The sequence below is a fragment of the Miniopterus schreibersii genome (assembly GCF_964146895.1).
Source record: "Miniopterus schreibersii genome assembly, chromosome: 2".
Classification (NCBI taxonomy): domain Eukaryota; kingdom Metazoa; phylum Chordata; class Mammalia; order Chiroptera; family Miniopteridae; genus Miniopterus; species Miniopterus schreibersii.
The window spans coordinates 117,665,520-117,681,080 of NC_138102.1; the positions used below are offsets into that span (position 1 = coordinate 117,665,520).

Genomic DNA, 15,561 nt, shown 5'->3' on the forward strand with positions numbered 1-15,561 from the left:
AACCTTTATTTGCAGACAATTATAAAACCTGATGTTTTAAATGAAAAATTCTACGTTTAGAAGAGTTCATTTATAGTCTCAATCAGACATGAGATCATTCAGTTATCACAATGAAAATAATTCATTTTTAAACTTGAAGCACTTGGCTTTTGCTTTTCCTCACCATACACCTGAGATTTGCTGATTAATTAGATAAATGCAGTCTTTTCTGGCTTGATAACTTAATTAGAAGTGATAACTGGCATAGATATGCTGTATGCTTCAATGTGAGCTGTACCAAATACTGTGCAACTCATTATGATATTTTATCACATCATTAGCGACATTTTCCACATCACCAGAACCAACACTTTGTCTTGTTCTGAGTGGCTGGCTGTCTCATTTCTCATCCTTTTTCTATATCTAGATTTAAAAAGGAGTTTTTGGCTAAGTTTTCTAATGGTGTCACATACTTCAGTTAGTCATTTATTTGAGTTTCTTCCCTAAGTGAATGTAGACTCTATTGCAAAGTTAATGCCCACTGCGCTGGGTTGGTGTTTCAAACTCTTTCCATGATTTGAAAGGAAATGGTTGACAATGCTTTCTGTAGTTTCTACAAAAAGAGTTCAGCCAGGATTTTGCCAGTGATGGAGAGCAGGGAAATGCCATCATAGTCCATGTGGTCAGCTTTCTAGCTTTTTATGTGATAAAATATGTATCACAACACTGGTTCCAATATGTCACACAACTCAGAGTATTATGTGAATCAGATCTTACCTTGATATTCCAACTTTCATACCAACTTTTCACAAGTGGGAAAAGATTTTGCCAATGGAATATTGTACGGAAGTACAGAAAACTGTCACTCCCTCTGGAGTTTATAAGTGTTAAGCACTGTTAGATTTCACGGGAAGTTTATGCACAGGAAAGGAGCTGATCTATGTCCCGCAGTTGCACAAAACCATAAAATTTGAATTGAGACAAGTATTTATTATTTTGATATATAAATGTCCTATGACTTTCTCAGAAGAAATCACATACTCAGATATTCATGATCCATTCTTATAACCAAATACCCTTTAGAATAGACTCTATATTTTAGGTACTTTTTCTATTACCATGCTTTGTTTTCTCAGTGGAAAAGAGGTCAATGTGCCTATAAGTACCAGCTTACCGTGCTTTAGTCAAACATTTTGGAAATAATTTCTTCATTGTACTTTTACATTTTAATTTTTTTCAGAGGAATAAGAAGGAAAGCTAGGAGTAGGAACACTGAGGAAACAAATAGCAGTAGAGAGAAGTAATAAAAACAATTTGAGCAGGACATTCATTTAAACAAAAATAAAGGTGATTTGGCTGTTTTATGTGAAGGAACTGGTTCTGCAACAATGCATGTGTTCACCCAAGTCTCCTAGCACATATTTAAACACATAATATATAAGAAAAAATAGGGTCTTTAAAATTTTGTTATAATGTCATTTTCTAATTATCAATAATAAAATTAAAGTTTTTCTCTTTATTAGTAGATATAAGAACTGTATTATGTCATATATGAAATGGAAAATACTACACAATAGCATTACCATTCTCTCTTTTCACCTCCTAAATACACATACATACACAATAACATATAATATTCTCACCCAGGAAAAGAAAAGAAGCTTATTCTGTCTTTTCTTAAATTGTTTTCTTTAAAAATAAATCAGGCCATTAATTCATCTCTGGAATGTTAAATTTACAATAGTGCAATCTTCTTTAGGTAAGTATCCTCCTTCAGAAATTCTTTTAAAAATCCATTAAGTCTATTCAAGGCCTTTTATTTCTACTAAAGTTGGAACTGCTTTATTTCACCTGGCATACTCCTCCTATGTGTAGTAGATATTGCTAAACTGTCCCTCAGGATCTATTCTCACCTTTTCCCTTTCAGTAGTGGACTCTACCACCCTCACATAGTTCCCACACTCCCTGGGTTGGATTTGGGCATATTTCCCAGACTCCCTTGCAGGCAGGTGGGTCTACATAACTAAGTTCTTGCCAATGGGATATAAACAAGTCATGTACAATTTCATGGTCATTTGTGACTTAAAGACAAGTTGTATGGAACTGACTCTACTTTTCCCTCCTCTTCTGGCCTGAGAGCCATAACTACAGATGCAACCTTTGATACAGAGATGAAAGTCATTTTTTCTATAGAGCTGGATTGTTCAGAAGCAGAGTCAGCAGACAGAGCCTGCCTGCCTTCATTTAGATTCTAAAGTGAGAGGGGCACAAAATGCTAGTTTATTGATTCCACTGTAGTTTTAGGCCTCTTTCTTGTAGTAGCTTATTCTATTTCCCAACTTATCTACACTAATGTTTAAGCTTAGTCAAAGTAAACTGTACTTTTGGAGAACACGTACTTACTGTGTTGTTGAGAGCAATAAGCAATACACACTCTATCCCTCTAAGAGCACAGGGCATCTATGATGAGCACTGGCATGAGATTTTTCATAGCATTCAATAGCCATTCCTTTGTGCTTTGCCCTATCATTGTAAATCCATTAGCCTTCATATCAGTGGTCCTCAAAGTGCAGTACACAAAACAGCAACATTAACATCACCTGAGAACTTGTGAAAAATTCAGCACAAGTGAATTGAATCAGAAATGTCCAGTAGGGCCCAGATATCTGCAACGCAACAGTCATCACTCCAGGTGATTCTAGTTCATGATAATGACTCTCCATCAACAGGCTGGTAGGTGAAGAAGAATCAGTTGTCATTAGTAGAAGAAATTTGTTGAAATTACATTGATTTAAAAACTGATCTCAATGTGTGTTTTAAAATATTCTAACTTTAGTTATTCTGACTTCTGAAACTCAATATATTTTATTTCTTTAAGAATTATAATTTTTTAAATTATGAAATATTGCAGATGGTATAATGCTTTACTTTTTTTCAGGATGGAATAGGAAACACTACTTAAATTCTATTATTATTCTCATTTATGTATTATGTCAAGATTTCTTTTTTCTGTTTTAATATATACAGTACTCTTTAAATGTTATTAAACTCTACTATACTTTAAAAATACATTGTAATTTATATTTCTATACTTTTATGTTTATGTAATTGCCCTTGCATTGCTATATAATATTTATACTTGTTTAGTATTTTACCTTACACACATTTTTATAATTATTGACTAATTTAAGGGTCCTATTAAATTAGCTCTGTTTTCATATAAAAGCAAACAAGAAGTTTAGAAAAATTTAAGAGTTACCTAAAATTACACACCTAGTAAGTGAGACAACCTGAATTAATATTAAGGTCTTTTGAATCCAAATCTAAGCATTTCACTTGCAAGGAAATACAAATAATATATAAGATAAAATTCCAGTTTCAAAAATGATGCTGTCCCTGTAATTAGTGTTGCAAAGAAGCAGATTGTTTGAAAGGAGAGAACAGCTGAGGAATTGCTTGATCTCTTGTTGAATCTCTCACAAACAAGCTGCAAACCAGCTGAATGGTCTTGGATAATTAATTTCAATGAATTTATACACCTGGAGAAAGAAAAGGATTCTGGGAACAGCTACAGAGAGAACTAAATTCAGAAAATGCATTTATGTGCTGTCGCTAGGATAGCCCATTGCTGTTCTCTGAGAGACGGTCATTAGAAAGTACTTAAATCCCTTCTCCATTACATTGATTGACAGGAAGATGTTTTTGGATGCAACTCAGTTCCAAGATTGGTATCAAGGTAAGAGCAAGCTTGTCTATCTTTTCCTGGTTACATTGATATTAAGTAAAAACAAAATGTATTGGGCAGCAAAATGCCAAGTTACTATAAAACTTTAGGACCTTTTCTAGTATTTCCAAAGAATATCATGCTTCCTGCTGCATTTGCTCTTGCTCTCGAACCTCTACTGCAGAGGTCCCCTCTCTCCCGCCCCTGAGGAACCCTGGTGGAAACAGGTAAGGGGCACTGCGCCAGAGATTTATCATATGACTTAAAACATTTAAAAATTCTATAAAAATTATTTAAAATATATTTCAGTGAGAAGTGAAATTATTGTTGTAAACGTAATTGGAATCCACCTTCAAATGCACGTACTCATTTATAAATCACAAGAAAAATGCTGTTTTACTTGGGAGATGGGTTGCGGTTAGTTTCCATCAGCTTGCAAGGGTAATGTAGCCCATCTGAGGGAGCATGTCTCTTCCAGTGCCCTGGTGTGTTTGTGCATGTGACCTTCACAACCCAGCCTTTGGCTTAGCGGTAAGTTGTTCATCTTATTTTGTAGGTTACTCTTTCTTTGGCTCGTTCATAAGCAGACTGGACTTTTGTATGTTTTTATTTCTGTCCCCATTTTGTGAATACGTTGGCGCCGATGAATCCCATAGTGACCCAGCTGAATCAAGCTTGCTACCTGCTTCTGCCACCACTGTAAAAACTGCCAAAAAAAAATTTAAAAAAAAATGCATTTCTCTCGTTCATTTGCCAGGAAGTCAGTTATCTTCTATTATCACTGAGTTCACAAGATAAAAAAGAGGCAAGTACTAGTTTATCACTGTCTCAGCCTTTAATTACAAGACTAGCATTCCAACTGCAGGTGATAAAACCTGGTCCCGTCATCTATATATAGAAAAGGGAAAGATGGTAATATAACTGGTATTAACATTTTTTATGAGGCTCTCTCCCACCTGCCCAAATATCTTAAAAGTCCACTTTGGATGGGGAGTTTGGATCCCTGCAATGATGGTTTAAAAGAGATTGCCAAACAATATTAAAGCGCTCTTTATTAAAATTTAATAATTATTTGGGTGCTGGGTCAAAGAGTGAGTAGAGAGAAGGTAGAAGAAAAGGAGGTTGCCAAGATATAGTGAGGGGAAGCTGGAGCCCTTGGAGAATATAAGCTACTGAGAAATTCTCTTTAATGGAGCCAAAGGATCTTTTAGAATCCAGAAATGATATTCCCAGGGTTAGCTCATCCATTCTGACATGATAGAAACTCCTTTGTCTCAGTCTTTAGTGGAGAATGCCAAACAAACACGTTTGTATGAATGATTTGGGGGACATCAAAGGAAAGGGATTCTCAGTCACGTGTGCCTGCAGGAACAATATCATCAGCATCACCTGGCCACTTGTCAGAAATGCATATAAGGAGCCCTAACCAAGGCCCGCTGAAGCAGCAACTCTGCGGTAGAGTGTGGCGGTCTGATTTTAAGGAGCCCTCCAGGTGCTTCTGATGCAAGCTAAGGTGTGAGAGCTTATTTCATATCTAGGTTTAGGTGGAACAGAGAGAAGGCGGTGGTTATAGGAAATGAGATGCTGTGGAGATTAAGAAATCAGCAGAGTAGGATTTTGGTGTTAAATCTGTTAGGATATATATAAGTAAAGTAAGAATTATCCGGTTCTTGGGAAAGACATAGCATATTCTACTTTATAGAAGCTAGTTTAAATCTGTATAACCAACTATCATGTAAATTTTAAGAGACTATACTAGATTATATATGGGTTATAGTTTTTAAATATAAAACTGCAGATATGCAATGGTAATAAATCTTATTTTGTATACAACATTGGTGGGAAAACTTGCAATAGCCTTAGATTTTATCAATAAGAGGTATTTGACAGTCTAACAGTTCTTCTGTTGTCTACAATAACAAGCTGGGAACATATTTTGAAAAATATTTTAGGTTTCTTTCAATGTCCTTCTGGCTTTGTACAAAAAAATAGGCATTCAAATTTAAGGCACAGTTAAAACTACCTTAAAGATTTGGATGAAATGTGTATTTTAGACAAGATAATCTTCTAAAATGTAGTATGTGTTTTCCCTTTAATCTCTGTATAAGTCTAAAACTAAATTATTATTTGTACTAAAGTACTCTTCTCTAATGCTATTAGAATAAATAAATGATCAGTTAATGTAGAAAAGATTAAAATAGGGGATAATAAAAAATGCATGGTTTTTAAAATATTTTATCTTAATGTATAAGATGCACATTTTATCAATTATTTCACAAGGGGTAAAGATGTTTTTGTTTTAAAAATGTCTGTTGATTTAAAAATTCTAAGTTCTTTCACATGTAAAATATACCCACAATACATTTTCTTTAATCTCTTCACAGTACACCCAGAAATGTAAGACACAATATAAAAACACTTGTATGCAGAATTATTTTCTTAAAATGGAACACTTTTACAAGTTTGTATGTAATTCTGGTATGGGGCCATGCTGATCTCTGCATTGTTTCAATTTTAGCCCACGTGCTGTGGAAGAGAGCACATGTGAAATTATTTAAATATTTTATTTTTTTCTTCATACTTGACTGTTACCTCACCCACACCTAACTTGATAGCAATTTTTAAATTAGGTCATCTTTACTAAACCTTTCCAAACATTCACCTTAGTTACCACAAAAATAACATATTTTTCATTCCAGCTTAAGTAGTATTTAGTTACATTATGTAATTAACATAACAAGTTTATCGAATGTGAAACACTTTGGGGAACACACACAATAGTTCACTGATTGAATTCCAGTCAGCTGGAGGCGGCAGAGTTGCATGAACAGGCTGCGAGCCACTTCCACGGGTGCGAGCAAAGCACTGAAGGTAATCGGCGTGTCTCACAGGCACATGAAGGGGGTCCAGTTGCTCTTGTTAGTCAGGAAAGTGGATTAAAAGAGGTTCTTCTCTACTGATATTTCCATGATTTAAAATTCCAAGTGAATGTTATTACTTTCATATTTTGATTAGATGAATTACGTTTTAAATAAATGCATTTTATTTCATTATAATTACTTCTAAATTGTAAATTCCTTTGAAAGCACATTGAGTTTTTACTTCACATATAGAGAAAATTTTTGCTTCTTATTTTATTACCCTCTTCTATTTTATATCTTGGTTTTGCTACTTTTTTTCTACATACTAGCTTATCCTTGATGTAATATTTCTTCTTTAAATTCCAGTCACAAGATAGTCATTCCTCTTTGTTCTGTTGGTCTGAATAGAAATAAAAGCAGAAGGTGGCTGTACTTTGGCTTGTGGAATAAGAATATAATAATGACACATCAATTTGTAACACACACTACATACATTGTGCCTTGCTTTGTGGGCCCTAATCAAGGAAGCAAGTTTTATTCCGAAACATGCTTGTTGGAAAAACAATGCATTTTATAAGATAACTCTCAATATTTATAGACTTAGAAAAAGTTTGGAGTAAAACAAATGCATTTTTAATTAAAAGCATTTTTCTTAGACTTTAGCTTGAGCATTCAGAAGCAATTTTCAAAAGATATCAAACGTGAATTTTTAAAATATGCAAACTATCTGGCTTCTGGGTCCTAGAAACAGTTTTCTTTCCTCGTTTGATGGGAAATAATGAGATCCACAGAAAGATACCTGTTCAGTAGATCATATTTTAAAATAGTCACCTTGAAATATTTAAAAATTTGCAAATACAGTAATAAACTAAAGCAATATTAACTTTTAGCGTTCACCCTCATCTCTCTGGCCCCTTCATGTTTATAAAGTTCACAAGTGGTGGCATATATTTCCACATCATAAACTCCTATGGAGGAGTTTAAAATCTGATTTTCTAATCTTAATCTTAAAATTCAGTTCGGTTCTATTCAAGTTAAGTAACATATATAACATATTTTATAAAAGATATTTTAAGAATTATTATATTGAAATATTTTTGAGAATTTTGAGGATAATAGAAAATCATTAAGCAAATAAATGACCATACCAATTGAAAACTTTGAGTGCATATGTACTCTAATGGCCTAGAACTAGAAAGGCTCTGACAAAAGTCCTCATTAATATACGTATCCTATTGCAGGCAGCAGCCCAAGTCAGGAAGAATTAAAGACTCCGATTTTCTAATGGACAAATGCAACATTGAGGTTGCTTGGATATTCTTTCTGTCTCTATACTTACATTCATCTCATTCACTCTCTACATAGGATCAGGAGTCGGGGCTGGCTACATAAATTGAATACAAAAACGAAAAGGAAACTATGGGCCCCTTGTTCAAAAAATCAGAAAAACATTGTGCGGTTAAGGGTATGAAAACAAAAAAACTTTTTCCCTTAAAAACCTGTTGTAATTTGGGAAACATAAAAGAGGTAATGGAGTATATGACTAACAAACTAAACCTATGAATCACAACCCTGCCCTTTGGTGTGTTTAGCCATATCACTGCCTCCCTCCTAACCTGGAGTCTTCCCTAGGCTTCTGTACATTTCCCTCCCTCACTTGGTGTCTTTCCTTGGTCTCTGTACATTTCCCTCCCTCACTTGGTGTCTTTCCTTGGTTTCTGTACATTTCCCTCCCTCACTTGGTGTCTTTCCTTGGCTTCTGTACATTTCCCTCCCTCACTTGGTGTCTTTCCTCGGTTTCTGTACATTTCCCTCCCTCATTTGGTTAGAATCGATTTATCCTTCAGTTCGCACTATAAAAGTCACTTCCTCAGGGAACTCATTTTTTATCTCACGCAAGCAGCTGTTTTTATTTGTGTGTTTTTTCATTCAGACACATAAGACATTACTATTTATATATTGATTTAATGTCCTATACCCCACTGGACTGTAATCTTTGCAAGGGCAGGACACAATGTTTAATTTTTTTTTGCTTCTCTCAGGGCTTGATCTAATGCTTGTTACATATTTTTATTATGCTTCTGCATAATAAATACATTGATTAAGTAACTGAATGAATAAGTAGAGGCCCCGATATACTGGGTGGAGAGTGTTACTCTTCACAGAGAGTCTGTCAATCAGGAGAGCCAATAACCACCTCTGCTGCGCCTGCACAGCCCCACTTTTCACTCTGGGCCAGAACTGACACTGTAGAATGGAGAATTTAAAAACCTGTAACTCCGAGATTGCTTGTTTTCAACTTTATGAAGTAGGAAGTAAACAGAGATGAGATTCAGGTGTGCACCTGACAATTAAATTTTTCTCTTGGCCTAAACAGAAATATCGATTAGTAGCTCTTTCACTGGAATGGGAGAGGCCCGGTCTGTCTCTGTGCGGCTGGTAGTATGTGGGTTCTTGGCTTTGTTCAGGAAGGATTTCACAGCACGAGTCCACGTGATTTTGAGAGTATGTTTATTAAAGCTGGTGACAGAGAACAAAGGATGGGCTTAGGATAGAAGAAGCAGCAGGAGAGAGCCTAGGCAGGGCTGCTGTGGCCTTTTAGAAATGTTACAGGAAAGTGAGCCAAGGTGGGGCTGCTGTTAGCTTACTGGGAAATCAGTGAAACGGGGGCTTGGAGACAGGTCTAGGGGGTTAGCCCGGGATGAGCTGCCCCTGCGCACTGCTTCCCTGGTTATGTGTCTCATGGGGACCTTTAGGGTTTAGGAGAAAGAGCAAAAGAACATAACTGAGAAAAGAAGGAGCGAGGTGTGCTCCAAGCAGTGAGGGTGGCAGGGTCCTTTGTTTTGAGGGCTCTTATCTGTTTTCTAAAGGAGCAGGAATCCTAGAAGAGGTCCTAGGGGAGGGTCTCAGCAGAATATTCCTCAGCTTTCCAGATGTGTCCTGTAATACATTAATATGACAAAATGAACCTATAGAGAGACAGCGTCATTTTCTGGTCAGCTTTACTTCTATCTTGCATGTGTTTGACTCTAATTTATTTTATTTTATTTTATTTATTCCCTTGACTTCATTTGTCCTTGGGTTTGGTTGGCACAAACGGCACCAAATTGGGTTTCTGTTATCTATCCCCCTGACTGGGGTGATTTAAGCTCTTTACTCTTGGGTTTGGGAGGAGAGGTATAAACCATTTGCTCTCAAGTGTGCTTGGTTAGGGAAGATAAGCTCTTGCAATTTACTAGCTGGCTGTAAATTGTTTAAATTAGTTGGCCCCATCTGTCTCAGTTTCCCTTTTCTTGTCAAAAAATTCTCCTAACATCTAACTATCCTACCTCAGCTCTACCATCTCCAAAAAACAAAGACCAAATTCCTGGCATCAGAAGGTTAGTGAAAGCCCTGAGAAGAGAGTAATGTCATGGCAGTGGTCTCGGTTACCATGGAGGTAATGGATTGGCATTAATGAAGTCTGTAACATTGCCTAGGAAAAGACACAGTGGGAGTTTGTGGTTGGCCTTATAAGCAAAAGCCTAATGTCCTCTGCTGCAGATAAAGATCTGAGAAAACCAAACAGCCAGGAGAAATGTCAGAGACATAAAATTAAATTTGGGAGTTTATGAAAAATGACTAGAATTTCTGGAATAAAAAATTAAAGGTACAGATTTCTCCTTTGCTTATAAAAGTAGATAGAAGTAAGAAAAGAATGGATTACTTGACTGATACCAGCCTTTTAAAAGTAACCAATTGAGGCTAAGTCTATTACAAAGAATACTACAACAGAACTTTCTTTGTAACGTCACTGTAGTTTGTCACAAATGGTTGTGATACATTTTACATATTTGAGATCTCATGAATTTTTCTTAAAAAATAATCATTGTTTTAACTAATACTTTTTATTGATACTATTATCATTGACACATTTTTCATAGAAACAAACATTTCTCAAAAAAGCAGATTTTAAAATGATTTAAATTTAGAGCATCAAAGAATAAAAAGTGTAAACCTTTCCCTTGTCTGCTACTCACAACTAAAACACTAGAAAACAAAAGGCCTTCTTTTTGATCCTGCCCTTTTATGATTAAAATGATAAGGTTAGCTGGACAAAAGAGATTCTTTATCTTTCCATTTCTGCCTCTGCCGTGCCCCTGGGTATTTTAGAACAACTTCAATAAGGGTATGGGTTCCTGTTGAGTGTTTCCTTAAATGAAGGACAGCTCTGGGACTGAACTAAAGGAATCTCTTCTTCATAAGCCTACACCTTCTCACCAAGTGATGAGAACCATAAGCAGGATTACTTCCTGAGGCCAGTTAATCAAGAAGAAATTGGGTAGTGTGTAGCTCTCCTGTCTGATAGAACAGAATAATAATTTATCTTAAGCAATTAGAACCTTCTGATTCCTGGCACTTTTTTTCTCCGTTTCTTTAGTTTCTCTATTGTATACTATGTATAAATTATGTGCATTTCTTAGATACACATATTTGACCCTGTGTATTTAGGATTATCTACAACTATTCCTAGTTTATCATTTAATTCTGATATTCTTTGCAATTTTGTGATATGGCATTTGGAGCTAGGTCTGATTTTTAATATTTCAACATTGCCATATTTCTAATTATTTTATTTTCCAGTATCAGCCTTATGTAATGACATCAAAGACAGAGGTCCAGAGTTAGTTTTTAAATTTGGTCCATTTGACTCGATATTTGTACTTAAGGTTTTGCTGCCAAAGCCATGACTTGTCCCATTAGAGAAAGAATTTATGATAGATCTAGTCTCCATAAAAGCTAATTAACACTTGCTGACAATAATGTTGCTATGTATTGCTATGCCTTACTCTCTGTCATAAGATTGAAAGGGAAAGAGTTTGGATGACCATGCTGCCTTTTCGACCTGAGGCCATCCGATTTACAGTTATTGCCCACCATGATTACTGCCATGCTCCCATTCACTCTCCTTCAGCTTTCTCAGTGTGAATGATGAATTATTTGCCCACTCTAGTTGGATATCATTTCACTCCTTCTCCCATATGGCAGATCTCTTTTCTATGGGATCACGGACCGGTACTTACTGCTTGCTTGAAAAATTCTAGAGATAAAAAATCATTACTTACATAGAGTGGCCTTCTTCTCTGACATAGCTCTTAGCAGATACACACACACATATACATATATACTTATAGTAATATTTATATTAATATTGATTTTATATTGGGCTTACATTAAACTAACTTATGCTAGGTTTAGTTTTCAAACAAAATAAGCACTTGAAAGAGTAAATAGGGACTTTGGCTTCTGGCTCTGCAAAGGAGCTTGCAAGACATGACTCTGTCCTAACAAGTAGAAAGCTAACCAGACTAAAAACTCAACTCTTCCTGGATTCATAAGAGAAATGAGACCTATCATAGGGGAAACCACTGCCCCCAAGACTGCTGGAGAGTCAGCTCACCAGAGCAAACATCATGGTTGGAAATGGCTTAGGGAACCAGTACTTTGATAGGAAAACCTAACCTGTGGGTGACTAATTGCTGAAGGCGCAGTGCTGAGAATACGGAAAGTTAAAAATTCCAAGGGGACCCAGTCTTAGAGGGTCCATTCTGAGACTGAAATATGCTGGCACACTCTTTTCTTCTTAACAAGACTGACCCTCAGGGGAAACTAGTTAACCAGAGCCTACCTGATCTGGGGAAGGGAAATATCCAACTTTAACCATCTGTCCACCTAAGGGGGAGAAAAAAGATCCTGGGAAATGCTTATGAAGTTCATATTCCAGGGGCATGGGCTCACGGAAAGAGACCTAATCATAGGACTATAAAACTCGCTCCCGCTCCACACACCTCACTCACGTTACTAAAGGTTTATTTACAGCAGCTCCTTTTACCTCCTATATTGTGTCCAGCTATCATAAAAAAATTACAAGGCATGTTGCAATTCAAAAAACACAACGTCAAGAAACAGAGAAAGCAAGCAAGCACCAGAACCAGACATGGTAGGGACGCTGGAGTTTTCAACCAGGAACTTAAGGTTAATATGCTCAGAGCTCTATGGATACAGTTGGCAGCATTGTGAGAGCAGATTGGCAATGTAAACAGATGGAAAATCTAATAAAGAATCAAAAAGGAACACTACAGATCAAAACTCTGATAGAAATAAAGAAAAACTTGGATCTATATAAAGAAAGGAAGAGCTTCAAAGAAGGAATAAATGAAGGTAAAAATAAAAGCTTTTATATTTCTTATTCTGAATTGGCCTAACAGAAAACAGTTGTTCAAAATAATGACAGCAATGTATTCACTTACGTGTACTTGAATATATTATGTGTGGAGATATAGATGTATGCTTATACATAGTGAAATGAATGGTAGCAATGACTTAAGGAATAGGAGGAAGGAATTAGTATATAAAGGAAAAAAAATTTCTTTGTCTTTCTGTTTATTGTTGTATCCTCGGCACCAAGAACTATTCGTGAAACACAGAAAATGCTCCATGCTTTTTTAAATGAGCAAGTAAATGAATAACTTATAAATCAAAATTTGCATTTGAGGGAAAAAGTACTTTATTATTTCTCTAGAAATAAGCTCTTGCATGGGGCATTTGTGTATATATAAGTATACACACATATATGTATAATGTATGAAAATATTCTTGATAAGGTTAATACAAATAACCCTAACCTGACTCAATTCACCTCTCTACTTATTCTGCTCTCATACCCATGTAACAATATATGGTCAAGAAAACAAACCAACAACAATAACAAAACCTTCCAGTGGGCTGCCTCGGTGGGTCTCTCCCAGCGGAGCCTAACGCTGTCATTAGCGTAGCTCACCTTACTCCTCCAGGGGAACCCTTCCAGTGGCTTTCTTTACACTGGGGAAAGTGCCCAGGCTGTATCGCAGTCACCTCCATCCCCTTGTTTCCTACCTCTCGGCTCTTCTCTCACTCCTCCCAGCCACACTGACCGCCTGGATGCTCTTCAGAGACAGCAAGGGTGCGGGTGAGGGTGCGGGTGCCTTCCCCGCGCACCGCTCTGGGCCTCTCGCCCCCGCTTCCTCCCTCCCTTCACCGGGCTCCTGCGCCTGCTCCGGAGCCCTTTTAGAGAAGCCCTCCCTGATCCCTCAGGCTGAAAGGGCACCCTCTTCCCACACATTCCTTAGCCTTTCTTTATTTTCTTCCTGGCGCTTACATTTCCTGACGTTTTTACTATCGATTAGTCAGTTGTTTGTCTTCCTGTTAGAGTATAAGCACCGTTAGGCAAGGGTCTTTTTTTTTTTTCTTTCCCACTGCATATCCAGAATATGTTAATATTTGGCACATAAAAAGCACTCCATGATTGTTAACTACATGAAAAATTTTAATTCCAGTACCCCTATATCATTGTAACCTTTGTTTCACCTGTAACAGGAATTTAATGTAAACTATATAGTTATAACATCAAAAGCAAATTGGGTTTGTGACATCAATAAAGTAGATATGATTATCATTTTAAGAGATAAGAAAGTAACTTAACACAATGGATGTTGAGCCAGCTTCAGTGTAGACTGAAAATTCTCAGTGTGACCTTCTGTCCCAAGAGTCTCTTTAACTTGAGCTCAGGTGCAGACTCGGCAGTCGTGGGTGATAGTCCATCAATCCAGGCAATGGAGTAGAACAGATCTAATTAAATGTTTACTAGTCACTGCCTTTCAAAGATTATCAAACAAATGTTTCTGCATTAAATTATTAGATGATTGCACTGCAGAAGTTGATTTTGTAACATGAAGAGGAAATAATTAGCGCATGACTTATCCTAAACTTGTTCTTTGTCTCCTTCCTCCTCAGTGTTTCTCTGTCCCAGGCTCCCTCCCTCCCTCCCTCTCTGTCTGCTCCAAGGAAGTGCACATTTCCTATATTTAGCCTTAATTAACTGCCAGGCGAGGTAGGGTAGGGATAAAAATGGTCAGGGCCTGAAGAACTCCCAGGATGTGAACACATATTACACTGCTTGCTATTTTTATTTGTTTGTTTTATTTAACTTTATTTTTTCCTGCTGGGGAAATTGCTTAAACCGGCTGTGTTGGAGGCTCCTATAACATTGCAAAGTTTATTGTATATACTTAGAGAGGTATTGGGAGGAGTAAATGGCTTAGTCATTTCCTACTCAAAATGCAGTTTCAGACCATACATTGGAAATACTACGTGAGCTTGTATCCCTAGACCTGCTGAAGCAGAATCTCATTTTTTACAAGATCCCCGGGTGATTTGTATGTGCGTTAATGCTAGTACATGTGAAACATGACTGAATTTATATATAATGTGTCATCACTAAATGCTATTGTAATGAAACTAAAATAAATACCAATAGAAAAACTGTGGTGTTAGTATAGAAATGAATTTGTGCAAGGTATTTTTTTATCTAATATCTCATTATTTAAAATTTTACGGGTCAGGGTTTGGGTTTCATGTCCACATGAGCGTGCGCGTGTGTGTGTGTCTGTGTATGTGTGTGTGTGTGTGTGTGTGTGTGTGTGAGAGAGAGAATGTGAGAGAATGTGAGAGAGAGAGAGAGAGAGAGAGAAGGAGAGAAGGGTAGGGAAAGGGAAAATATATTTCTGAGACTTCATAAAGTAAGGGGGAAAAGTGAATATCTTTATTCCCATTGTTCTTTTTAGAAAGAGTTAGTGACTGCCAGTGTTTTAAATTGCTCTTTAAAATTCCACCTATAGTACTTTAAAAAGCATCATCTTACATTTCTCTATTTTGACAGATATGTGGAATTAAAACGTTTCTCCTGACGACTTAGTGTGAATGAATTCTTTAAAATATCCACCACATTTTGTTTAGAATTGGGTAGGATTACAGAAAACACAATTTTATTTCTGAAAGCTTATGTAAATTGAAAATATTCTCGGGGCTGTCCAAATCTTAATAGGAAACATGTTGATTCCTTTCACTATAAAAAGGTATTAATAAAAAAATCTATAAACAGGATTTAAAGCATTTTTTATCACCTGGTATGCTTATGTA

At 36.4% G+C, this 15,561-nt stretch overlaps 1 long non-coding RNA gene across 2 annotated transcripts in view; it reads left to right on the top strand.

The window, feature by feature from the left end:
• Nucleotides 1-12,523: 12,523 nt before the first annotated feature.
• LOC308552985 overlaps nt 12,524-15,561 on the top strand; it is a 206,504-nt gene continuing 203,466 nt past the window's right edge. For both annotated transcript variants that reach the window (XR_013998166.1, XR_013998167.1), the window contains exon 1: nt 12,524-12,765. This is a non-coding gene — a long non-coding RNA (uncharacterized lncRNA). The remainder of the gene's footprint in view (nt 12,766-15,561) is intronic.